This window comes from Lepus europaeus, chromosome 9, assembly GCF_033115175.1.
Source record: "Lepus europaeus isolate LE1 chromosome 9, mLepTim1.pri, whole genome shotgun sequence".
NCBI classification, from domain to species: Eukaryota; Metazoa; Chordata; class Mammalia; order Lagomorpha; family Leporidae; genus Lepus; species Lepus europaeus.
In genome coordinates, this window is record NC_084835.1 from 96,715,060 (window position 1) to 96,741,551 (window position 26,492).

General features: G+C 55.4%; 1 protein-coding gene across 1 annotated transcript in view; it reads left to right on the top strand.

Annotated features, from left to right (window-relative positions):
* The first annotated feature begins 13,267 nt into the window (after positions 1-13,267).
* The window catches only part of CTIF (cap binding complex dependent translation initiation factor), a 283,841-nt gene continuing 270,616 nt past the window's right edge, over positions 13,268-26,492 (top strand). Inside the window, exon 1 of the mRNA XM_062201641.1 lies at positions 13,268-13,489. The gene's annotated coding sequence lies outside the window, so the exon portion shown is untranslated. The remainder of the gene's footprint in view (positions 13,490-26,492) is intronic.

Sequence of the window (26,492 nt, forward strand, 5' to 3'; positions counted from 1 at the left end):
TACCATCATCACCATCTTCATTGTTGTTTGTTGTCATCACCATGACAGGACATCAAAATTTAGGAACATAGGAAAAGAGCTGTATTACAAAAGGGTCATCTGGTTCAACCACAACAGGCCTTATTCTGTGTTGAGGAATCCTATAGCTCCCTTGACTTTTGGTGGTGTTTAATAATGACAAAGTTATGTGACTTTGGGCAAATCACCAATTATTATTAACTCTCTCAATTATTAACTCTCAATTATTAGCTCTCAATTATTATTAACTGATGAGTGTCAGTTTAGTCATCTTTAAAATGGGAATGATATGGTTGATTTAAAGGATCAAATAGATAATACAGGGTGCCTACCACATACTGTGTGTTCAATTAATGTGATCTATTATAATTGCTTTCGTAGGAGCGTTATCATTAAAAGGTGGGTTTAGACAGGCCATCCCCTTAAAATAAAATAACTATGACTGTCTCACATCCACTAGGATGGCTACTATCCAAAAGAAAAAAAAGAAAATAGTGAGTGCTGGCAAAGATTTGGAGAAAGCAGAATCCTAGTGCGCCGTTATGGGGATGTGGAGTGGTACCGCCTCCATGGAAGACATTATGGTGGTTTCCTCAAAGAACCCAGAACAGAATTACCATATAATCCAGCAATCCCACTTCTGTGTTTATACCGAAAAGAACTGAAAGCAGAGCTCAAAGAGGTATCAGTATACCCATGTGTATAGCAGCATTATTTACCATAGCCAAAAGGTGGAAGCAACCCAAGGATCCGTCAGTGCGTGAGTGGACAAACAAAATGTAGTACACACAATGGACTATTGTTCAGCCTTTAAAAAACAGAAATTCTGACACATGCTACAACACGGATGGGCCTTAAGGACATTATGCTAAGTGAAATAAGCCAGGCACACACGGATGAATACTGTATGATTCTACTCGGAGGAGGCACCTAGAGCCATCACGCCCATGGAGACAGAGAGGATGATGGTGCATGCCGGGGTCTGGGGGGAGGGAGGACGGGGAAGTTACTGTTTCGTGGGTACAGGGGTTTGGTTTTGCAAGATGCAGAGTTTTGTGGATGGATGGTGGCAATGGTTGTGTAACACTGTGAATGCACTTAAGGCCACTGCACTGTACACTTAAAGATGTTTAAGAAGGCAAAAGGGACAGACAGAGATTCCATCTTCTGGTTCACTCTCCAGCTGGCTGCAGTGATTAGGATGTGCTAGGCCCAAGCGAGGAGCCAGGAACTTCCTTGGGGTCTCCCATGTGGGGGGCAGGAACCCAAGAACTTGGGCCTTCCTCAGCTGCCTCCCCAGGCACAGCGGCACGGAGCAGGACGGGAAGCAGAGCAGCTGGGACTCTATCCAGCACTCGGACATGGGATGTCGCGTTGCAAGTGGCAGCTCAACCCCCTGTGCCACAGTGCTTGCCCCTGAGCTGGTAAGTTTTGTGTTATGAGTAGTTTATCCCAATATTTAAAGCACAAAAGCACATTTTATTTAGTAGGGGTTTCCTCTATTCAGGAAGCAGGAGTGGAAAGAGATCGCAGGGAGTAGGGAAGCAACAGTGTGGACCACCAGGGGAGTTCTTGGTCTGCCACAGCGGTGGACAGGTGGGCTGCTCGTCACAGCTTGCGTTCTGTGAGGGCCCCCCTCACTAGTTCCGTGGCTCAGTGGCTTCATGAAGCACAGCACAGGCCAAGACGCACATCTGGATAAGCACAGCCTCCCCCGGCGGCCCTGCCCGGGAAGCTGGCACTCAGCAGCCGTGACGCCCTGGACTACAGAGGAAGCGCGCACGGATGCCAGCTTTGCAGTTGGATTGCAAGGTGATTATTAGGCTGTCCAGGCAAGATCGCATCTGAGGAGTACAAGTGATCTAAGACTCAAACTCCTCCCAGAATAAACAAAAACCTGGAGCTAGTAGCATTTTCTACCAGTTACAGATGCCCTCCGGCGCCTTTAAGGTTGCCACGGCAACGCGGTCGCTGCCAGGGTATGCTGGGTGAGGTCTGAAGTACAGTGTGGCGGGCAGGGGATGTTTCATGTCTTAGCGCTGTGGCAGGCCAAAATTGTCTTCTGGGGCGGGGTAGGGGACAGGGGAGCCGTCACCTCTCTCCTCTGTGGCCCTGTTTGTGGTTCAGGCTTGCTGACCTCCTCAGCACTGCCTACGAAGGGAACTGCACCCTGGCGTTGCCCTCCACCTGTTCCCTTCCCCCGATGGTCTCCCATTCCTCAGAAGCCAAGAGGCATCCTTCCTTGCTTTTCTTGTTACCTCCTTTGCCGCCTCCTCCAAGCAGCCTTCCCTGATCCACTGGCAGCTTAGTGATCCCTAGAACAGATTCCAGTCTCCCATGTCACTCAGCAAAAGTCAACTTAAGAGATCTTACAGCTTCTATGCAAGAGCCACACTCGCGGAAAGGCAGGCAGCTGCTGCAGGGGGGACCCTGGGGAGCGATGCTGTGACCCACGCCGAAGGTGCGTATGTGTTCCAAAACCTGGTCAGTCAGAGCTGACGCGGCACAGCAGGTGAGCTGCATTTGCAGACAATACGATGGCTCCTCTTGTAAGAGGGGACACCTCTCATAGTCTGGTGTCCACTCCTGGGTGCGTACAGTAGGCACCCAGGTAGATGATAGAAGGTAGAAGCTGTCTGAGTTCCTTCCTGGAAAGCGTGAGTGTGAACAGATCCGCTAGATTTGCCAATACAGAGGAGTTGGAGTGTGTGTTCACACACCCGTGACAGAGGGACAGGAGACCCAGAGGGACAGCCCCTCATCCCGAGTCCTGCCGAGGACCCACAGCTGGGGCCACATGACACTGTCTTTCACAATTACCACTTAGAAACAGGACTGGCCGGCGCCATGGCTCAACAGGCTAATCCTCCGCCTTGCGGCACCAGCACACTGGGTTTTAGTCCCGGTTGGGGCGCCGGATTCTGTCCCGGTTGCCCCTCTTCCAGGCCAGCTCTCTGCTATGGCCCGGGAAGGCAGTGGAGGATGGCCCAAGTGCTTGGGCCCTGCACCCGCATGGGAGACCAGGAGAAGCACCTGGCTCCAAGCTTCGGATCAGCGCGATGCGCTGGCTGCAGCGGCCATTGGAGGGTGAACCAACGGCAAAAAGGAAGACCTTTCTCTCTGTCTCTCTCTCTCACTATCCACTCTGCCTGTCAAAAAAAAAAAAAAAGAAAGAAAGAAATAGGACTAACCTCACCCTCCCGGGTCGTGGCGTAAAGTCCAGACTGGATGGATTTTTGTTCATGGTTCCATCTCCTGTGGGATGACAGAATAACAATAATAAGGACCAAAACCCCAGTTTGCCTTGCCATGGGCTGGGTGGCTCATAGACAGTATCTCCTTTAATCCTGACAACAGCTTTCTGAGATACATTCTATTTGTTTTAGGGTGACTAATTGCCAAGGTCAAGTGGTTGCACAAGATAAGAGTCAAATCCTGGGCTGCCTGTCTCCTGAGTCCAACCTTGAACCAGCCCTGTGTCATGAGCTTTCTGGATTTCCTACCTCTGTGCCCCTGTGCTCAGCCCCTCGCCTCTGCCAATTCCCCTCCCTAAACTGCCTGGCAGCCATTGGGAAGCCCCTCCCCAGCCCTCTGGCCCACCCAGTCACCGTCAGGCCTAGGAGCCTAGCTCAGGTCCCCCTTTCTCCCGTGGATCTATCCCTGCTACTCTGGTTTTCAGGGGCTACCTACTCCCTCAACAGTCACTCTGCCTGTATCATATCAGACACAGTCTGGGTTTTGCTTTTATATTGCTACTTCTGATTAAAACCGTCTGTCGGGGCAGGCATCAGCACGGCGGTTAAATCACTGTGTGTCAAGTCCTGGCTCCGCTTCCGATTCCAGCTTCTTGCTGATGTGCACCCTGGTGCACCCTGGGAGGCAGCAGGTGATGGTTCAAGTACTTGGGTTCCTGCCCCCAGGAAGTGGGAGACCTGCATTGAGTTCTAGACTTCTGGATTGAGTTCCAGGTCTGGCTGTTGTGGGCCTCTGGGGAGTGAACCAGCAGATAGGAGGATTTTCTCCTTCTGTCTGTCTCTCTGCCTTTCCAAAAAATAAAAAAAAAAAAAAAAAAAAAAAAAGTCTGTCTTCTGACTTACGCTGTGAGATTCTCTAAGCCTAGATTAATGGCGACTTTTATGTGCTCTTATCAGCCACAGTATTTACCTTAGGGCAAATGCATTACATATACTTAACTGAGGGTTAAAAAAGGTCATCTTAGTGATTTTTTGTCAAATACTATCTCTAAAGACTTTTATATATATATATATATATATATATATATATATATATATATTAGAGAAAGGCCTTCCTTCCATTGGTTCACCCTCCAAGTGGCTGCTACTGCTGCAGCGCCAGCCGGCACGCTGCGCTGATCCGAAGCCAGGAGCCAGGCACCCCACCCTGGTCTCCCATGCCGGTGCAGGGCCCAAGCACCTAGGCAATCCTCCACTGCCTTCTCAGGCCACAGCAGAGAACTGGACTGGAAGAGGAGCGACCGGGACAGAACCGGCGCCCCAACCGGGACTAGAACCCCGGAGTACTGACGCCGCAGGCAGAGGATTAGCCTAGTGAACCACGATGCTGGCCCTAAAGACTTTTTTTTTTTTTTTTTGACAGGCAGAGTGGATAGTGAGAGAGAGAGAGAGAGAGAGAGACAGAGAGAAAGGTCTTCCTTTTGCCGTTGGTTCACCCTCCAATGGCCGCTGCGGCCGGCGCATCTCGCTGATCCGAAGCCAGGAGCCAGGTGCTTCTCCTGGTCTCCCATGCGGGTGCAGGGCCCAAGCACTTGGGCCATCCTCCTCTGCACTCCCGGGCCATAGCAGAGAGCTGGCCTGGAAGAGGGGCAACCGGGATAGAATCCGGCGCCCCGAGCGGGACTAGAACCCTGTGTGCTGGCGCCGCAAGGTGGAGGATTAGCCTGTTAAGCCACTGCGCTGGCCGGCCCTAAAGACTTTTAAAGTGACACAGAAAAGACATTTCTAATTTTATTAAGTGACAAAAAGTAGGATGCAAAAATGCATTAGCATTGCTGTCTCTACTATTATAAGTATACGGAATAACTCACTTGCTTAAAATGTGTAAAATAAAAAACACTAGGATAGTAAGTCAAGAAAGGCATGAAAACTCACTCAGACTTAGCTGACTGAGTCCTCACTATTTCCTGCTGTCATATTATTGTTAACAAATGAGGGGATGTGGCGAACATTCAGAATTCAGAGTGGGGGCTGTGGGCCCTTTGTGTGTGTTGCAAAATGAGCCTCGGGGCTGCCAGGAGAGAACACTGCTACTCATTTTTAGGTTAAAAAGAGGCAAAGGGTAGGGGTGGGCATTTGAGCCATCAGTAAGATAGTGCTCGGGACGGCCACCTCCCACGCACCGCAGGTCAGCAGAGCTCTTGGCTCCTCTGCTTCTGATCCAGCTTCTGCTCCTGAGCACCAAAGAGGAGGGCCCAAGTTCTCGGGCCCCTACAACCTATGTGGTGGATCTGGATCGGGTTCCAGCCGGCCCTGGGTGTCCCGGGCATTTGGGGAGTGAACCAGTGAATAAAGGACCTCTTCCTCTGTCTCTGAATTGAAAATGAAAACATGAAAAATAATGGAAGTTTTATTTATTTGAAAGGCAGAATGACAAAGAGAGAGGAGAGACAAAGAGGGAGAGAAAGAGATCTTCTGTCCACTGCTTCACTCCCAAAATGGCTGCAGCAGCCAGGGCTGGGCCAGGCTGAAGCCGGGAGCCTAGAAGGCCATCCAAGTCTGCTGTGTGGGTGGTAGGGCCCAGGCCTTCGGGCCCTTGTCCGCTGCTTTTCCAGGCACATTAGCAGAAAGCCAGATCGAAGCCATGCAGCTGGGACTCCAGCTGACACTGGGCCATGGGGTCCTGGTGATGCAGGTGGCAGCTTAGCCCACTGCGCCGCAGTGCTGGCCTTGAAAAGGAAATGATGTTTTAAAAGTTGAATAAAGGAATGGGTTAAAAGTAAACTTCCTTAAGAGTAAACGCTTTAGTTTTTTTTTTTTTTTTTTTGACAGGCAGAGTGGACAGTGAGAGAGAGAGAAAGGTCTTCCTTTTGCCATTGGTTCACCCTCCAATGGCCACCGCGGTAGGCGCGGGCGCACCGCGCTGATCCGATGGCAGGAGCCAGGTGCTTCTCCTGGTCTCCCATGCGGGTGCAGGGCCCAAGCACTTGGGCCATCCTCCACTGCACTCCCGGGCCACAGCAGAGAGCTGGCCTGGAAGAGGGGCAACCGGGACAGGATCGGTGCCCCGACCGGGACTAGAACCTGGTGTGCCAGTGCTGCAAGGTGGAGGATCAGCCTTGTGAGCCGCGGCGCCGGCCTAAGAGTAAACGCTTTAAATCACTTATTTGTAAAAATTTTGTTTTTTCTTTAGACCATCATTTAAAGTGTCTATTTTGGCGTCTATATTAAACAGAAAAATAAATAATAAACACCAGAAAATATGTTTATTTCTTTTTATTGCTTAAAGACTTTAACATACATCAGAATTGTGTATGTTTATGGGCTACTACGTGAAGTTTTGTTACATAATACATGGTATAATATCCAATTAGAGTGAATATAATTATCTTTCCAAGCACTTAACATTTCTTTATAGTGAAAACATCCAAAAATCCTATTGTCTGGGTTTTTTTGTTGAAATAGAGAAATATGCAGTACATTAACATTCTCTATAATCACCCTACTGGGTGGCAGAACCCCAGATCTTACTCCTACCTAGCTGTAAAGCAAATGTATTTTAAAGCTGTAGGATTGAAACTTTTTTTTGACTGCTGAAGGCAATGAGCAAGGCTCATTCTCCTAAGGCATAGAATCATTTGAGGCATCAAATACAGACAACATAGGCACCACATCTCTGAAGCCCCAAATGAAAAGAACAGAACACCTCTGGGAAGAGTAAACACACCTGAGAGGAAGAGCAGTGCCTCCAACGTTTCCTGCAGCTGGACGAGGGCACTCCCTGGGGACCTGGAAAAGCTGGGGGCTGATGTTCAAAGATGGGGGGCCGTGGTGACACTCCCCAGCCCTAAGGCCACGGTCCCAGGGCGGGCAGCACCACCTTCCTAGTGGCTGTATGCCTCTGGGCAAGTTCCTTCACCCCTCCTAGGCTCAGATTCTCCCATGTAAAAGTTAGTATGTTGGGGCATTATGGTGTAGCACCATTGCTTGCAGCGCCGACACCCTGTATGGGCACTGGTTCGCATCCCAGCTGCTCTACTTCTGATCCACTCCCTGCTAATGTGCCTAGGAAAGCAGTGGAAGATGGTTCAAGTGCTTGGGCCCCATACCCATGTGGGAGACCTGGAAGAAGCTCCTGGCTCCCAGCTTCAGCCTGGCCCAGCCCCGGGGAATTCCTGCCATTTGGGGAGTGCACCAGCAGGTGGAAGATTCTCTTTCTGTCTCCCTCTCTCTGTATCTCTACTTTTCAAGTAAATAAATAAATCTTTATTTTAAAAAGTTACTATGTTGGCCGGCACCGTGGCTTAACAGGCTAATCCTCCACCTGCAGCGCCGGCACACCGGGTTCTAGTCCTGGTTGGGGCGCCGGATTCTATCCCGGTTGCCCCTCTTCCAGGCCAGCTCTCTGCTATGGCCCAGGAAGGCAGTGGAGGATGGCCCAAGTGCTTGGGCCCTGCACCCGCATGGGAGACCAGGAGAAGCACCTGGCTCCTGGCTTCGGATCAGCGAGATGCGCCGGCCACAGCGGCCATCGGAGGGTGAACCAACAGCAAAAAAAGGAAGACCTTTCTCTCTCTCTCTCTCTCTCTCTCTCTCTCTCACTCTCTCTCTCACTATCCACTCTGCCTGTCAAAAAAAAAAAAAAAAAAAAAGTTACTATGTTGGCCGGTGCCGCAGCTCACTAGGCTAATCCTCTGCCTGCTGCGTCAGTACTCCGGGTTCTAGTCCCGCTCGGGGCGCCGGATTCTGTCCTGGTTGCTCCTCTTCCAGTCCAGCTCTCTGCTATGGCCCGGGAGTGCAGTGGAGGATGGCCCAAGTGCTTGGGCCCTGCACTCGCATGGGAGACCAGGGGGAAGCACCTGGCTCCTGGCTTTGGATCAGCGCGGTGTGCTGGCTGCAGCGCGCCAGCCACAGCAGCCATTTGGGGGGTGAACCAACGGAAAAGGAAGACCTTTCTCTCTGTCTCTCTCACTGTCCACTCTGCCTGTCAAAAAAATTAATTAATTAATTAAGAAAATGTTACTATGTTGACTACACTGGACAAGGCACTAAAATGTGTTGCATGTTGCCTGGCAAACAGTAATTGTTCCGATAATATATGCATTAGATATTGTGCTTTGAAAACAGATTGAAGTTTGCAGATATATCAGGATAAGATCTTAGCAGAAAAAATCATAAACAGGGATAGAAAAGGAAGTCGTCTCCAAGAAGGGAGAGTCCCAGCCAGAGCATCTCACTGCCCAAGCCTCCCTCTGCACCTCTCATTTTTAGGCTGTTCTGGGTGTGGATTTTTGGACTGCAAAGATGGGGAGCCCATTCCACGTGGCACAGGTGAGGAGAGAGGTTAGTGTAGGGATGCAGACAGATTAGGAATCTGAGAGAGGCACAATAGAGCATCCTGTGATGAGCATTGGCAAAGTTGGGAACCAGGGCTGCTCTAGGCATCTCTCCCCTTCCTTCCTCTTCCCTTCCCTACATCCTCTCTGTTTACGGCCTTGTACCTGGCCCACCTTCGCCACAATCCTATACCTCAAGAACCATCACCAACGAGCAGAGGTTTCTCAGCCTCTTCCTTCAGGTCCCTGCAAGAAGGAATCTGAGTGGGCCAGTACATCTGATAGAGTCAAGGTCATCAAGTCCAGCCCTGCCAGTGGCCCCAGGATCAGCTGAGACTGCTTCAGTTTTTCTAGAACGTGGCCTGACAAGGAAGGACATTTGATTTTTGCAGAGAGGTGGGGGTTATCTTTGCCTTCACCTCGTCAAGGACATGACAGTGGTGACAGTGGTGAGGTGCTCCTGCCACTGACCTGTGAGGTCTGACCTTGAACACTGAGGAGCTCGAGGAATGGCTGATGAGTCATGGGCTTCACTCACTGTCTCTGAGTCTTGCTTGTTTTACATTCTGGGCCTTGTTTAATGAGGACTGCAAACCCTTGCTCCTCTGTTGGAATTAAACAGCTTACAGTTCATCTTCTCGGCTACTTAATCGGATGGCTTCTTTTGCTTCTGAGATTGTAAGCTTCTTGAAGGAAGAATTTCAGATTGGGAGATAACCTCAGAGAACACAGAGTCCAGGCCTGGGAAAAGAGAGGCCGAGAGGAAAGTCGCCCCGCAGGAAGGGTTTACTGGGGAGCGCATTCACACGCTTTGTTCCCCACCGGGCCTGGCCAGGCCTTATTAATACCATGCTCCCAATATCCACCGCTTAGGGTGGGCGTCTGGAGGCTTGGGACACCCCCATCCTATGCTGGAGTGCCTGGTTCAGGTCCGGACTACTCTACTTCCAATCCAGCTTCCTGCTAATGTGTACCTGAGAGCAGCAGGTGATGATTCAGTACTTGGGTCCCTGCCACCCACGTGGGAGACCCAGAGGGAGTTATGGGATCCCAGCTTTGTCCTGGCCTAGCCCTGGCTGTTGGGGGCATTTGGGAAGTGAACCAGTGGATGGGAGATCTTTGTGTCTCTCTCTGCCTTTCAAATAAATAAACAAACTTTTCAAAAGATTTTATTTCTTTGAAAGGCAGAATTGCAGAGAGAAGGGAGAGAGAGAGAGAGAGAGAGAGAGAGAGAGAGAGAGAGAGAGAGATCTTCCATCTGCTGATTTACTTCCCAAAATGGTTGCAACGACTGGGGCTGGGCCAGGCTGAAGCCAGGAGCCTCTTCCAGGTCTCCCACGTGGGTGCAAGGGTCCAAGCACTTTAGGCCATCTTTGGCTGCTTTCCCAGGCTGCAGGCGGTGGCTTTACCTGCTGCACCACAGCACCGGCCGCACAAACATTTTGAAAAGTGTTCATTGGTTGATTGCTTACTGGCTTTCGCTCCTCTCCCTCTCACCGTTCTCTCTGCACAGCCCTTCCTCCACCACCAGCTCCGCCTTAGGGGATCGCTTTGCATCTGCCTTTCAGGTGTGGCTCTGCGGTTGTGCAGTGGAAGCGGAGATGAGGCTGGGTGAAATCTAACCAGGCCCTATCTAGGTGTTATCTCTCCAGGCCAACACCACAGGAACAGAGCCCAGACGCCGGACTGGCCACTTCCGTCCTGTGTAGGGTCAGTGGCCACCAAGCTGCACGCTGAAGCCGCAGGCGCTCCCCGGGCCAAGTGCTCCCTCCACTTCTGCAGGACCCTAGGCCAATGCTACACCCCCCAACAGGAAGTTACAAGTGGATGAGACATTCCTTTCAGCAGCTTTCTCCGCCCGCCCACGGATGCCTGTGAGGGCCCCTCCCTTCATGGACAGTGACCCTCAAGCAGTGGGCCAGTAGCTCCCTTCCTGCTGTGTCCTGGGTGTCAGCCTGGGCTTCTCAGCCCCTGAAGGCAGGCCACCTCCCTCCCCCAGCATGCCAGTGGGCTCCCTGCAGGCCTTTACCGAATGTGTGCACTGACACAGCAACTTTTCCCAGAAGGCTATGGTGGGGGAAGAGGGGTGGAGCAGAGGGGAGTGGGAAGAAAGGAGAAATAGTTGTTGATTTATTTGTAAAGACTTAAGTTTTTTTTGACAGAGTGGATAGTGAGAGAGAGAGAGAAACAGAGAGAAAGGTCTTCCTTTTTGCCGTTGGTTCACCCTCCAATGGCCGCTGCGGCCGGCTTATCGCGCTGATCCGATGGCAGGAGCCAGGTGCTTCTCCTGGTCTCCCATGCGGGTGCAGGGCCCAAGCACTTGGGCCATCCTCCACTGCCTTCCCGGGCCATAGCAGAGAGCTGGCCTGGAAGAGGGGCAAGCGGGATAGAATCCGGCGCCCCGACTGGGACTAGAACCCGGTGTGCCGGCACCGCAAGGCAGAGGATTAGCCTGTTAAGCCACGGCACTGGCCTAAGATTTAAGATTTAATCTAATCCAGGTTCACTCCCCAAATGACCTCAGTGGCTGGGGCTGGGCCAGGCTAAAGCCAGGAGCCTGGAACTCCATTCGGGTCTCCCACATGGGTGGCAGGGGCCAAGTACTTGGGCCACCTTGTGCTGGATCAGAAGCAGAGCAGCCAAGACTCAAACCAGCACTGCTCAGGGGTCCTTCTCGTGGGTCCAAAAGGCTCTGTGACAAAGAGAGGACCCAGCCATCACTGAGCACTTTGCAGGGACACAGCCAGCTCGGATGCCTTATCCTCATTGGATCCCACAATGCCAATGAGGTTGCTGAGTGAGCGGCCCGAGGGTCACCCATCTGGAGGTTAAGGTCACGGAGCCAGGATCCACGATTCAGGCTGCCTGGAGAGCCTGTTCTCCCCACTGCTCAGGCACCCCAGCCCCAAGCGAGGCAGGTGCTCTCCAGGGATGGTGCCCGCTCTGCGCATCCTCACACCTCTGGAGGTGTGACGAGAAGCAAGTGCAAAGCCCAGGCCCAGACAATTTCATTCTCTTTTCCTTCGCAGGTGGCGCGCCCGTCACGGTGCGCAAAGCCGGTGCTGACAGCAAGGTAGGCCCAGGGGAATCTGCTGAATGGAGATACTCCAGCACTATTACTCACAGTTTAGTAAACCCAGGAAACTGTCCAGATGTTAAAGTGTAAAAATAACTCACTGCCCGGCCAATGGGGCCTACACGGTAAGACGGAAAAACCAATCAAGAGGAACAGTCAGGCTGGCTGGAGGCGGCAGCTCCTGGCTCCCAGGCAAGTAACCGGCCTGCGGCACCCACCCTGTTCACAGTTGGGGATGAGCCGCTGAAGTCTCTGGGTGCTGCCCCACCCCCCCGGGGGCGGGGGCAGGGAGGCCGTGGCAGCAGGAAGCTCCAGAGTTGTCCTACAGGATGTGAATGTGTAAGCTTTCCTTCCACCGCTTGGTTCATAGGATGCCACGAAAAACAAAATCCCACCTATCCACCTAGGTCCGACCAAGCCCCGCCTCCTGTGAGGCCCCTGGCATCTTGTAAACTCTCCCTTAGCCAGCCCTGCCCCTTCCCTGTCCCAGTCCAGCAGCCTGCCTTGGCCTTTGCAGACTGTCAGGACCTTCGGGATCCCCTCTCTTCTCTCTCACCTGGAACCTCGGTACCCCGGGGCCTTAGTCAGATGCTCACCCCATCCTTTGCCTTTGTTAGAAATCTTAGTAATTCTTCCCACAAGTGCCACCTCCTCCAGGAAGACTGCCCAGGCTGCCTCCCTCCCGTTCCATCCTCCATTCTGGCTGGCTGCTCCCTCAGGGGTTTCCATATCACTCTGCTTAGCCCTCAGTGAAGCTTTGTTGCATGGCCTCTGCTTCGTGGCTATGCGAGACCGCGAATTCCCTGCAGACACGACTACCCGAGTGTATTGCCAGCCGTCCCTAGTCTGGGGAAAGTGCTCACCAGATTTCATTTGAATTAACTGATAAGTGATTTCTACAGCAGCTACACCGGGCGGGACAGGTCCTCTAGTGAGGCCGTAACGTCCTGGCTCAGGGAGCGCGCAGCATCTTAACACTTCTCCTAGAGACCTCTCTGTGTCAAGCTCAGGTTTAACCCAAACATTGGTGATTTGGTTATGTGATTACTGAGTCATCCAATGCCAACGATTCTCCCAGTTACCAAGTTCCAGCCCTTAGCACGGTCAATGGAAAATTGGTTGCAACGTGCTTATCTAATGACCACGTCCCGCCCCTGCCACGGAGCGGCTCCAGCGCTCGTGGTAACGCCTGCGTCTCAGTAACCTACGGCGGCGCTCAGCGCAACGTGGACAGCGCCACCGGGGCCAGCGCGCACACGCACCTCCCTCGTATCTGCCGCCGGGGCCGACGTTGCGCCTTAGGCACGCATGCCTCCCCTTCCCTAAAACCACACGTTTCCCTCAAGCCCGGACCGCCCCCGGTTCTCCCACCGCAGAGGCCCGCGCCGGGGCCGAGAGGCGGAGGGAGGCGCGCGGCGGCGGGCTCGGGCGCCGCTAGCCTGGGCCGTCCCCGCGTCCCCGCGCACCCCGCTCCCCCGGGCCCGCCATCCGGGAAAGAAAGGCGGACTACGTTTCCCGGCAGGCCTCCCGCCGCCCTCTTCCCTTTCAAGTCCGCGCACGTGGCCGGAGGGGAGGGCGGGGCCTGCGCGTCACTCTCCCGCATTCCCTTTCCCGGTGTCAGGACTGGGATCGTTTTTTCCCTTCCTCTCCTCCCTCCCCTGTGCGCCCCTCCCTCCCTCAGTCCCTTCCCTCCCGCCCCTCGCGGCCGGGTCCCTGCGCTGGGGCGCACCATCGCCTCGGCGGCCGGGGCGCGCCGAACCCGCGGCACGAGCCGCCTCTCCCGAGCCTCGCCGCTCCCTTCCCTCTCGCTGCCCCTTCCTCCACCCCCGGCTCGGGCTTGGCGCGGCGGCCCCCGGAACCCCGAGGTGAGCATCCCCCGCGTCCGTCCCCCCTTTGAGTCGGCTGCGCTTGCGATCGATTCGGGGACCCGGGGGGGTGGGGAGGGCTGTGTGACGTGCGCATGCTTTCCGATAAATCCGGGAAAACCGCCCCAGACAATCGGCCCCCTTCCCCCTCCCTGCGCCCCGGCCCGCGGGGCGTCCGCCGCCGGCCCCCGCACACTCCGTGGGGGTCTGCGCGCCTCCGTCCCGCCCCCGCCCCTGCCCCTGCCCCGGCTTCGCTCCCCTCCCTGCGGCGATCCCCGCCCCGGGCTGGGGGGGCCGTGGCCCTGAGGCTCGGACGCCGCGGGGGGCTCTCGGGGGCGCGCGGCTGGAGCCCGGCTCGCGTCGGCGCGGCGCGGTGTAGCTGCTGTCATGTGCCGGGTTCCGACCCGGGGAGGAAGGGAGCGAGCGCGGCTCTCCTCCCTTTTGTTGTGAAACCGGCGTTTGCTGCAGCGAGCAGTTGGTTCGGCACTGGCCAAACTTGCAGCTGTTCGGCCGCGCTCGGGCGAGGTAGGGGGCGCCGCCTGGGGCCGGGGCCGCCCGAGGGCCTCGGACACGGCGTCCCCACCCGCCCCTGCCGCCCGGCCACCGGCTGCCCGTGTGTGTGCGCGCGCGCTCGGCGGTCTGTGGACGGTGGCTGCCGTCTAGACAGCCTGTGGCCCCCTCCCTCCGTCCCCGGGAGCCCCTGGGATGCGCGCGGGGGATGGGAGCGGGGGGACCCAGCCGAACTGGCGGATCCCGTGTGCTCGCCGCTCTGGTCATTCCCCGCGATTGGGCGACTCCGTTGGTTTATTGTTATTATTGTTATCATTCCCGCCGCCGCGGTGTAATCGGGCCCGGGGAACAGATCCGCCTGGCGGAGCGGGGAGAAGTTGACAGGCTCTGCACAGCCAGCTCTCGGTGGCGGGTGCCCCGAGCGGCCGCGTCAGCACGAAGAGCAGGTGACGGCCCCGGCGCGGGTCGTCGGCCGGGGGCCGGAGGCTGCGGCTGGGGTCTGGGACCGGGGAGGGCCGCGTGCCGATGCCCGGAGGGGGCTGGGGGCGGGGGGCGGGGAAGGCAGGTCCCGGGGACCGCGCGTCTTAGCCGGGCGTTTCGCTCCACAGCCGTTCGGCACGGTCGGGGTCCGAGCCCCTTGTCCCGGGCTGCGCTGACTCTGTCAGCTTGCGGGGAGTTTCAGGTCGCGGCCGGGGGTGGGTGTGTGCGGGGAGGGGCGCGGCGTGCAGGGGGAGGGCTCGTCCCCGCCCCGGAGTGAGGCGTCGCCTGCCCGCTTGCGGTGTGTGCGCCGGGTACACCGCGCTCAGTGTCGGGCTGGCCGCGGCGACTGGGAGAGGGCTTGGGGGAGTCCCTGGGGTCGTGTGCTGCCATCCTTCGTGCGGGAGTCCCCGGCCTGCAGTGCCGCTGACTCGCACGGGCTCTCCCTCCGCGCCCCCGACCCGGCGCAGCGGCGCCTGGGAGGGGGGCGGTCGGCCCGGCAGGGAGGAGCCACGGCCCGCGCCAGTCGCCCCCGCCCCGCGTCCGCCGGACCGGCTCGTTGACCCTTGCACCAAGGCGCGCTGGGTGCGCGTGCTCGCGCGCGCGCCGCCGCCGCCCGCAGAGATCCTGGAGGGAGCGCGCCCCGCGCCCCCTCCCAGTCTCGGGTCTGGGGACTGCCGGGCCACTTGTCTGCCCCACCGTGCCAGCCACCACCACAGGCTGCAGCCCAGCACGCAGACCCTGCGGCCCGGGGCTCAGTTCCGGGCCTGGGGGCCCTGCGACCTAGCAGGGAGCCGCGGGAGCTTCTGGCTGGGCGAAAGTGACAGAGTAAGGGCGCCGCCGCCGGCCGGGAGCGGGGAGGAAGGAGCCGCCCTAGGCGCGGCGGGCCTGGGCCACAAACCTCAGGAATCCCGGCTCGGACGGAGCTCCTGGCTTTCAGGAAAACTCAGTTACACGGGAACAGACTGCACCGGAGCCGCCGGGGTTGCCTGAGGAAACTCCCGGGGCCTGTCTGAAGCAGGATTAGATTTACACACAGATCATCTGTCCGCTGGGTCGGGTGTCTGCCCTGGATAATGCAAGTGCGGAGGCAGTAATTTTGTAACGCATTCCGGGGTGCCGTGTCCTCAGTGTGTACAGATTGCTGAAGTAATAATATGCTTGTCTGTCTATGGGGCGGACCCCCCCAACCATCACCACCTATTACTGCATTTATTACCAGGGTCCTCTGAGCGGGGGGAATATTAACCCCGTTTTACAGAGGTGCACATTGAAGATCAAGGGCACTACCTTCTTCCTGGTTTGGGATTTCTCTTCCGGGGAGCTATGCCTTTTATTTACATAGGAGTGATCCCTTCTTTAGCAAGTGAATTCTTGACATCAGCAGAGTGGTGGACCTGAGAGACTGTGTACTTTGGGGTTTGCTAGCAGTTTCTGGGGAGAACAGTCGCTCAAGAGCATTGCTGCTGTCACTCAGGTACTCACATGCCGCTGGAGAACGGAAGTCAGCTTCTGTGCATCCATGTATCCATGTATCCATGGGCTACATGCACGTGATACATGTGTGTGCAAGGCATGCCTGTGTCCATGTGAGTGTGTTCATGGAGTCCTTATTGAATCCAAGGCAGATTCTTTTTTTGTTTTTAAAGATTTATTTATTTATCTGAAAGGCAGAGTTACAGAAAGGCAGAGGGAGGGAGGGAGAGAGAGGTTTTCTATCTGCTGGTTCACTCCCCAAATGGCTGCAACGCTGGAAAGGGGCCAATCCAAACCAGGAGCCTGGAGCTGCTTCCAGATGTCCCAGGCGAGTGCAGGGGCCCAAGGACTTGGGCCATCTTCTACTGCTTTCCCAGGCCATAGCAGAGAGCTAGATAGAAAGTGGAGCAGCCAGGATGTGAACTGGCGCCCATATGGGATGCTGGCCCTGCAGGTGGCAGCTTTACTTGCTATGCCACAGCGCTGGCCCCCCCCAAGGCTGATTGTTTAGTTACTGGTTTCAAAGCGATTAGGTTTTATTTATTTTTTTATAATATTTACTTTTATTTATTTAAAAGGGAGGGGGAGAGACAGATTTTCCATCCGCTGGTTCACTCCCTCAAATGACTGCAAAAGCCAGGAGAGGGCTGAAGCCAAGAGCCTGGAACCTCCATCTGGATGTCCCATCTTCCTCTGCTTTCCCAGGCACATTAACAGGGAGCTGGATTGGAAGTGGAGCAGCTGGGACTTGAACCAGCAATCATATATGGGATGCCGATGTCGCAGATGGTGACTTCACCGGCTATACTACAACGCAGGTGCCAGCCATTGGACTTACAGTGTGGGCCTCTGAGAAGCCATTCCAGGTTAGACTCCCTGAAGTCCAAAAAGAGCTCAGAGTTCAGGTGCATGAAGGTTCCCAGCCACAGCCTGGAGGGTGTGAATGAATGGTCAATCTGAACACATGTTTGCGTATCTAGAAGTACACACACAGAAGCTTTAACACACGGTCCCTAATATGTGCTTCATTCTAAAGACATATGCTACCTGCAGAGGTGAGTGTCAGGGCTCAAGTCCAGCCAGGGTTGATGAGGCTCCTGGAGACTCTACTGTATGTGAGCTCACAAAGGTAGGGCACCAGGAATAGGTTGTAGTACGAGAGCAGAGCTTACAGCAGAAAATGAATGGGGTGTAAACATTTTAGGGCACTCACCCGGGGACTTAGTTTCATATGTTGGTTGCAAGGGGTCCCTCATGCTGGTTCTTATAGGGATGGGGAACATCTAGCCCGTGGGCCCTATAAGGCCCACAAAATCGTTCGGGTTGGACTTGCCAAGGCAACTGCAGACGGGACTCGAAATTCAGTAAATCTATGGCAGGCTGACTTTTCAGTTAGTAATTTTGTATGGCTGGTGAATGACACTATGAACATCCCACATGGCCCTTTGCAGAAGAAAGGTTCCCTCCAAACCCCCCCCCCCCCCCCCGCAAACTGTTCCGAGTCAGCCCGCACTTCAGGCTGTGTGGACTGTCCCGGTGGGCCCAGAGGTGTGTCCTTGTGTAGCCTCAGGTTGCTGTGGGGGAGTCTGAGCGGCGAGCAGCTGGGCGAGCTTCTCCAGGCGCCCGGTGTGATGTCCCGTGATTCCCCGCCCACCCTGCACTGCAGGTCTGTGTAGGCATTTTCACAGGGCCGGCTTTCTACCCACTCCCAGGCTCTCTTCTCTGATTCCTGTCATTGTCCTCCAGTTTTGTACTGGACTGGGGGTCCATGGGCCTTGTTTTCAGATCATGTTGCTTGCAGTTCAGCTCAGGCCGGGGGTGCAGGAGGTAGGTGGTCAGGATGGAGAGGAATCCCAGAGTAGGGACGGGAGGTACAGCTAGACAGGCAAGCTGTAATTCTGAGAATTCCCCGTGCTTGATGACATTTCTGCAAAACCTCCCCATCGTGTGGCAGCCCCTCTTGGTGTTCTGAGTGGTGGGGGGGTGGGCGGGGCTGGGGTGTGGACCCCCACCTCTGGGCTTTGTGGCTCACTCTCATGCTGAGCTCAGCTATGCACTTCCAGGCTTGGGTTTTCTGCTGCCCCCCTCCGCCCGCCTCCTGCTGCAGGCAAGTTCATTGAGAACCATGCTGTGACAGTGGCCTCTCCCTGCGCTGTCACCAGGCTGGTTTACTGACATCTGCCTGTGTCTCAGGTAAGCCCAGCTGAGCTGTGGTTCAGAACAGGTGCGGACAGACGCGTCCTGCGGCTGTGTCTTCCAGAGCCGGGGTGGGGCTGGGGGGTGGGCATCGCACATGATCTGATCTCCGTGAGAAGGCCCAAGGTTCAGAGGAGGGAAGTGACTTGCCCAAGGTCGCTGTGAGCCCCTGGCAGAGTGGCACAGGAAACCCTGCGTCTTCTGTCTCTACACCAGGATGCCTTCTGGGAAAAAGTTGAGTCCTTCTTTCCCTAAGGGTGGGACCCCTCCTTCTTGCCTTTTCTCTGGTTCTGGGAGAAGTTTTAGGGTCCCCTTTCCCCCTTGAGGATACTTTCCTTTAGGACTGGCCTTCCTGCCTAATCTTTCACCTTTGGCTTCCAGCAACAGAGGAGTGAGTCTCCGGGAGAGATGGGCGTGGGGACTCTGGCACTCGGAAGAGTGCTCTGGGGCTTTCCAGTCTGTGCCAGGGTTCTCAGGAGTTCCCCGGAAGTGTTGGCCAAGGTGTCGTATGTTTTCCTAGAAAGAATAGAAATCATTCGACTCTCAACTGACTCAAAGAAGGACCCAGGTACTGCAGGGGAGAACAGTAAGGTTGGATAGGGGTTGGTTGGCAAGGTGGACTGTGACAATGCCCTACATGTGATTCAGCTTTACATTTTGCAAAATATCGCACGTGTGATCCCATCTGCCTCTTACAATAAGCTGCCACCATTATTCCCATTTCTCACATGGGGAAACTGAGCCTGTGGTTGTTGACAGGGCTTTGAACCCTGACATTCTGACTTCCAATCCAGTGCCCGGGGCTTGAATCTTTCAGGTCTTCCTTGTGTCTGCTGTTGACTCAAATCTAGCGGCAGAGCCAGACGCAAATGCCGACTTGCCCAGGAGCAGGATGGATGAAGGAGGCCGTTTGAGAGCCATGATATGTGGAATGGGGTCACCTTGAGATGATTTCGTGGAAGAGGTGAATTTGGGAGCAGGTGGAGGAAACTTTCAGCTGGGGCAATGGTCCAAAAGTACTTAAAGGGAACCTGTGTGTGCTTGGGGTGGGATGGGGCAGACCACACTGGTGTGGCCGATGCTCCTGCAGTCAGCATGGACATCCTACTGTCGGGCTCCGTTGCTGTGCCTGGCATTGTGCTAGACCCTGAGATTGCCACAGTGAGCAGACACAGCCCCCTGTCCTCAGGAGCCCGCTGTCCCGTGGGAGACACAGACGCTTGGCTGGTTAGCTTCGTTGTGGTGTGGTGAGCACTGTGGTGGAGAAAAGCCAGAGGCCCTGCAGCAGCACAGACAAAGCGAGCAGGATCTGGTCTCTGAGATCAGGGAGGGCTTCCCGAAGGAGTCAATGTAAGGACAGCCAGGAGAGGAGCCCGGGGAGGGGCACTCGGGAAGGGAGGGCAGGCCTGAAGGTGCAGGGGCACGAGACAGCCTGGCGGGCAGAAGGAACCTGAAACAGTAAGGTCAGATGCAAAGGCGGCCTTGTGGATAGCACTCAGACCTTGGCTTTCAGCCCGCAAGCAAAGCTTGGAGGAAGGGGCTTTCAGCAGAGTGGGGGTGTCGGCCGTGGGGCAGAAGGGAACATGACTGGGAGCCAGCGAACACTGGGTGGCCGAGGCAGAACAAGCTCTCTACAGTGATCAGGTCACCAGGGAGGAGGTCTGCAACCAGGGCATATGGCTAGGGCTGGAGCCAGGTGGAGAAGAGAACCTGCAGTGGTAGCTTCGGGTTAGGGAAGTGAGAGACGAGTTCTACCGAGTCCCAGGTTGCTGGTCTCTCTGGGTGGGGGCAGCCCTTAACCCAGGGTGAACTTGTGCTTGCCGGAGCTGGTCTGCTGGGGTGGGGGTGGGTTCAGGGCCACAGGCTTTGGATTTGACTTGCTGGTGGCATGGCCTGATGGCCCTGTGATGCTATGGACAATACAGCGCACAAGGTGGAAGCTTGAAGTGTGGGCAGGAGCTGTGGCTGTGGGCGTGGGGACCCGTCTGCCCCGGAGGCGTGAGCGTGAGCGTGACCGTGCCCATGGTGGGGGATGCTGTAGACAATAGGAGCAGCCCTCTTCCTCCCATTGTGGGAGAATCCTTTGTCACACCGGGCCGCCTGTCAGGGAAGCCAGGCGGGGATGCTGTGTCACGCTGGAGGCCCGGCTGGCAGGATCTGGCGACAGCCGTGAGCGCGCTTCAGCGGGAAACATTACAGTCAGGGGAGAGACGTTTGCATTGCTAACAGACACAGCGAGCAGAGTGCTGACCGGCTGCAGGGCCGGCCAGACTGGGAGCCTGCTTCCGGCGACGGGCAGTTGACTTGGGGAGACAAAACGTGGATCTCTGAAACCACAAATAAAAGCAGAGCAAGCCCTGCACAGCATAGAATGCAAACGGAATAGGAGCGCGCTGCAGACCCCTCCCATCCTGCCTAGCTCGTTTTCACAGAGCTGACGTGCCTGGCACGCAGCGGGTGGTCTGGCCACATTTGCAGATCTGCAGGGGTGTGGCAGTTAGTCGTGTGGGGCGAGAGGTCAGCAAGCCCCATGTGGGCATCCCAGCCCTGTTCTAGGGCACCTTCCGCGCCACAGTTCTGTGGACACCTTGCAAACCGCCCGGCTGCAGAGCACCCAGGAGCGCGTGCAAGTATGACCGGCAGCTTTGCAAAGCAGAGCTAAGCTCGTGGGTCATGAGGGAATCCCCCCGGGATCTCAGCAGGGGTGAGAGGGTCAGCTGTGGCTGTGGCGGTAGAGGCTCCTTCAAGACTAGAGATGGGAGCGGGAGTCAGAACGCACAGCCCTGCCTCAAGCACATGGCTGGACAGGGCGCAGCCCACGGTCGGTCTGTCCATTGGCACCGGGTGGTGGAGGCTGCTTTTTGTCTGGACCTGGGCTTCAGGTGGGGAGAATCTTCCCTGGAATTTGGAAACCTCAGGCCCATCGTGGCTTTGGACACCAGACACCACTAGACACGTGGTCTAAGAGACCCCCTACCCCCCCACCACCGGGGAAGTAACTGGCATAGGAAGTCTAGAGGGTCAGGGTCCTCCTGACTGTAGACTCCTGGGGAGATGCTGGGACCCCCTATTCTTTACTGGCTTAAATCCCATCCCAAGTGATGCTTCAGGCTTGGGGCCACGTAAATGAGAAAGTGGAGGCAGGGAGGGGGTAGCCAGACGGCAGGAGTACCCTCAGGCAGAAGCTTTTTGCTGATTTTTTGAATTTTTAAATTACCTAATTAATTTTCATTTTATTTGAAAGGCAGAGAGACACATCTTCTGGTTCACTCCCCAAATGCCTGTAATAGCTAGGACAGGGCCAGGTGGGAGCTCAGAGCCCAGAACTCCATCCAGGTCTCCCTCGTGGGTGGCAGGGACCCAAGTACTTGAGCCATCACCACTGCCTCCCAGGCATTTTAGCAGGAAGCCAGCTGGGAGTGGAGTAGCTGGGACTGTGACCAGGTCCCCCAGTATGGGATGTGGGCATCTCGGGCCGCGACTTAACCGCTCTGCCAAATGCCCGCTCTGGTGAGACCTTTTATTTTTTATCTTATTTTTTTTTTTAAAGTTTTTAAGCATTTTATTCAGTGAAAGAAATGCACAGGAAAGTGAGGGCTTTCATTAAGGGAGAAAGAAGGCTGGAAGCTAAGTTGGGTCCATACCAGGCAGAGAGCAGGCTGGGAGCCACGTGGAGCAAGCTTGCGGGCAGGAAAGCAGAGGCAGGGCAGAGGCGAATGGGCCACGTGCCTGCGGGGCAACAAGGGGAGGGCCCACTGTGTTCCAGGCCTTTTATTCACTCCCAAGGGGGGTGGTTACGTCGTTTGATTGGCAGGTGGGCATACAGGTGGGATCAGGTAGGGGCATGAGATTACACGGGGGGGGGGGGTGGTCTTCCAGCTCACAAACCTAATTGATTTGATCCTGTCTGCCCACCTATAGCATTCCCCTCTCAGAGATTCCAGACCTTAATCCTAAGGGATGCTGAAGGGTGTAGAATCATCATATCTCCCATAGCTGCTTCCTGTTTAACAGGGGTGTAATAGTACAGGCCCTGCCTGTCCTGGGTCTGGAAGTCTCTATCTCATCTAATGAATTTGCCTTATGAGCTGGAAAATTTTTGGCTGTGTCCCCGGCATGGTCAGTTATTCTCAGAAGTCATTAAGTTCTGAAACATACAAGTTTGTTGATTAGCATAAACAAAACTGGAACAAAACCAGTTGCAAGTGGAGTGCTCCATAAGATGGAAAGAATATACCTTACAAGCCCCCAGATAGTGGGTGGCGATAGAGAACCTTTGCAAGGGGCCTTGGGGGCAGTCGTGTAAGAGGGGGAGGCCCCTGCCCTGGGGCTCCATCTCTCCCGAGAAGCCGGAGGGTGGGCCCTGTCCCGGGAAACAGAACCTTCCTGCCGCAGGCCAGGGGCTCGTAGGTGGCATGTGTTTCTGGGTTCCCCAGAACGACACCCAAATAGGTCCCAGCTGCTGCTCAGCCTCCACATCGTGCACGGCGTCAGCTTCCCCCCTGCCCAGCATCTGCTGTTCCTGTGGTTTTAAGCTCCAGGGGTGTGTGCAGGCCGCCTTGTCAACCCTTTGCCTGGTGTGGGAATCCTGCCCCGAGAAGTACATGGCCCAGATGCTTCCCCTGGCTGGCCAGCTTCTGTTAAAAGGCCAGCGCTGTGGCACAGAGGGTTAAGCTGCCACCTGCACTGCTGGCATCCCATATGGGCGCTGATTGGAGTCCAGGCTACTCTGCTTCTGATCCAGCTGCTTGCTAATGCATCTGGGAAGGCGGTGGAAGATGGTCCAAGTGCCATCCACTGGGAGACCCACATGAAGCCCCATTACGGTCATTGCATCTACTAGTAGATGGATGGGTCTCTCTCTCTCTGTCATTCTGCCTTTCACATAAATAAATAAATCTCCTTGGAACCTCAGCCCCTCCTGCCATTCCTACCTAGGGGGATGACTTCTGTACCTTACATCAGGGCTGGGGACCGCCCAGCCCACCAGCCGTATGAGGCCCTCGAAATCATGCGTTCTGGCCTTGCCAAGGTGGGACTCAAAATGCAGCAAATCTACAGCAGTCTGAGTTGTAAGCTGAGAATTTTGTGTGGCCCGCGAATGATGTTGGAAACATCCAAATGACCCGTGGTGGAACAAAGGTTCCCTAGCCCTGTGCTACAACTCCTGCTTGCCCCTGCTCAGTGGGCCTCAATGGGTCAGGCTGAGGTTCTGGGCACATCCAGCCCGCCCCGGTGCCGGCTCCCATAGCCGAGGGAGCGCTGGGAGGCGAATGTGAGGTTACGCGGGCTGGCTGTGTTGGCGCGGTCTGTGCGTGGAAGTTTTAGGAAGCTTTGACTCAACGCTTTTCAGGCCATCGTGGGAAGCGGCAGCACGCACACAACTCCTTCCCCCTCTCTGCGTTCAGGCATCTGAGTCCCTCGCAGGGAGCTGATGTTTAGTGAGTGTCTGTTATGTGCTGGGTGCTCTCTGGATGCCGACGTGGATAGAACTTCTGTAGGGGAGACAGAGAGCAGAGATGGGGATCTGCCTACCTCTGGCGGTGACAGCCGAGCCCTGAGGTTACTCAGAAAGAATGCCTGTGGTTCCCTCCAGAGCGGGTGGGGCCAGCACGGCTCCCCTGCTCTTCCCTTTTAGGGCCTGCCTTTAGGGTAGGCTAAGTCATGATCTCACCGCTAGCTGAGGACCCACAGGCCTTTGCCATACTCTTCTGACTTCGGCAGTAATACTTAGGAGTGTGAGCCATGAGGTTGATGAGCCATTGAGATCAAGCATGAAGTTTAACTCTGTGACCCTCTGGCTCTCTCAGGAGCAAAGAAGCTTTTTTTTCCCCCTTTAAAGATTTTATTTATTTATTTGAGAGGCAGAGTTACAGATAGTGAGAGGGAGAGACGAGAGAAAACTCTTCCTTCCGTTGCTTCACTCCCAGATGGCCTCAATGGCTGGAACTGCGCCAATCCGAAGCCAGGAGCCAGGTGCTTCCTCCTGGTCTCCCATGCGGGTGCAGGGCCCAAGCACTTGGGCCATCCTCCATTGCTTTCCCAGGCCATAGCAGAGAGCTGGACTGGAAGAGGAGCAACCGGGACTAGAAACAGCACCCATATGGGATGCTGGTACGCAGGTGGAGGATTACCTCACTGCACCATGGTGCTGGCCCTCCCCCTTTAAATTTTATGTATTTGAAAGGCACACACATACATTTACACACACACACAGCCATCCTTCATTTGCTGATTGACTCTGTAAATGCCCACAAAGCCAGGCCAAAGCTAGGAGCCCAGAACCCAACCTGGGTCTCCCATGTGGGTGGCAGGGATCCAGTTAGTTGAGCCATCACCTGCTACCTCCAAGGACACACATTAGCGGGAGGCCAGATCAAGTAGGGTCGGGACTTGAACCCAGGTTCTCTGATCTGGAATGCAGGTTTCCCCTGTGGCAACTTAACTACTATGCAAGAGTCTGCCCCAGCCAAGCAGCCCTCTGCTGCTGCACGTCTCTGCTGTCTAGGGCGGCTGCTGTGGGCTCTGTGTTGAGCCACCTGGGCTGTGGGCTTGCTTCACACAGCTGGGGGGCACACTCACGCAGGCCGCCTGCTGGCAGGCCGGTGGCGAGATGCAGGGTTTCTGGGAAGGCATCCAATTTCCACTCTTCCCCCTCCACAAACGGTCCCTGTGCCCACAGTTTGCTGGGTTGCCTTAATCCTTTTAACTTAAGGCTCTTACCCTGTTCACATTTGGTTCAGTGTAGCAGGCACCTGCTGTGGGTCAGGCTGTGTGGCCGAGGTGGCATGGATTGGCATGAGCCCTGCGGGGTCCCTGCCATCCACCTTCTCATCTTGGTGAGGGTTAGTGGGAGATCCTGGGTGAGGAGAGCACAAAGGGAGCTGAGGCCACCAGAGTAGAGGGATTGTGTCATTTAGTAAGTTATGAATTTTTTTTACCCAGATAATCCCAGATGTAAACTCAGCCTGTCCTGAGCAAATGGGTGCCCACACTGGCCAGGGCGGGTGCAAGCGTGGGGTGATACCCGACGCTGTCATTGGTCGCTTACATTGCAAAGTGCTTATGGGAGGGTGTGGGCAGGGGCTCGTGCACAAGAGAAAGTGGCATCTCCTTCCCTCTTTTGCTCAGAGGCCAGGGAGGAGAGCATTGGCTGTGGGGTCTGAGGACTTGGGGTTCAGATGGGACCCGGTTTGTAGCCACAAGGATCTGTCTTACATCTAGCCATGAGCTCAGTTTAAGGGTTGGGGAAGAAGAATGGCGGGACAAAAACTACCTGGCTTGTGGGCTATTACTGGCTACAGGTAAAAGAATGCTGGATTGACCGCGGCTGTAAAAACCAGGTGTTTAGCCTGAAGACTGAAGAGAGGCGTTCTAGGCTTGTGTAGTTCTGTGGGTCAGTGATCATTTCAAGGACTCCTCCTAACTTTCTGGGCTATGTCTGCAGGGTATTTGGCCTTGTTTTTTTTCCCCCCTCCAAGCTTGTCCCCTCATCGCATCCTCAGGTAGCCTTATCTGATGGTGGGCAGGGATGCTAGTTTTGCCTTGTGTGTCTTCATTAGTCGGGAGGGAAACCTTTCTCTGAGCTCCTCTGCTGGGATGCCCATGAAGTACTAATGAAGAGGAACAATACCCTGCCCTCAGCCCCAGCCGAGTCTGGGAGAGCAGGACTTGGTGAGAGGGGAGCTCTGTTTGCAAGGAAGTAGGTGGTGGGCGGGGCTCGTGGTTGGATAAGCAGTGATTAATATGATTTCATTTGTCGATTTGCAAAGGAGACAATTGTATCAAAATAAGGCTTTTTATACCTCTGGGCGTTAACAACCTGCAGCCTGCTTTTTGTCACCAGGGTTTTGCATTTCTAGTAATTATTATTTTTACCTAGGACCCAGGCCTCCTATGGATGCCTGCCTTTGTGTGGTCTCAGTAAGTAGGGAGGGGGTTCTGTGCTCCACCTCCAGCATGCCCTTCCCCTCCCACCCCTCTCCCCCCAGCTCACCACCGAAGAGCCCAGCAGGCAGCATTGCCCAGGGTGGGGGCAGGGAGCACTTGCCGCTGGTGGCTTGGGTGGCAGCACTGGGGAGACCTGAGGGCCCGAGGCTCAGGCAGTCACCCTTGTAGGCAGCGGCTGTGGCCCTGAGAGAGGAGTGGTTTCTCACTGCGGCTCGGAGCCCTGTGTCCTGCGGAGTGCTCTGTCCGTGCTGCTTGGGAATGCAGCCCCCTCCTCTCCCCCCGCCACCATGCCCTTTGTGCACATGTAAAGAGCCCAGCCACGTGTGTGCCAATGCAGCTCTGGCAAGTCTGTGCCCTCTCTGCTCACGTGGTCATTTAAAACAATGTTTATTTT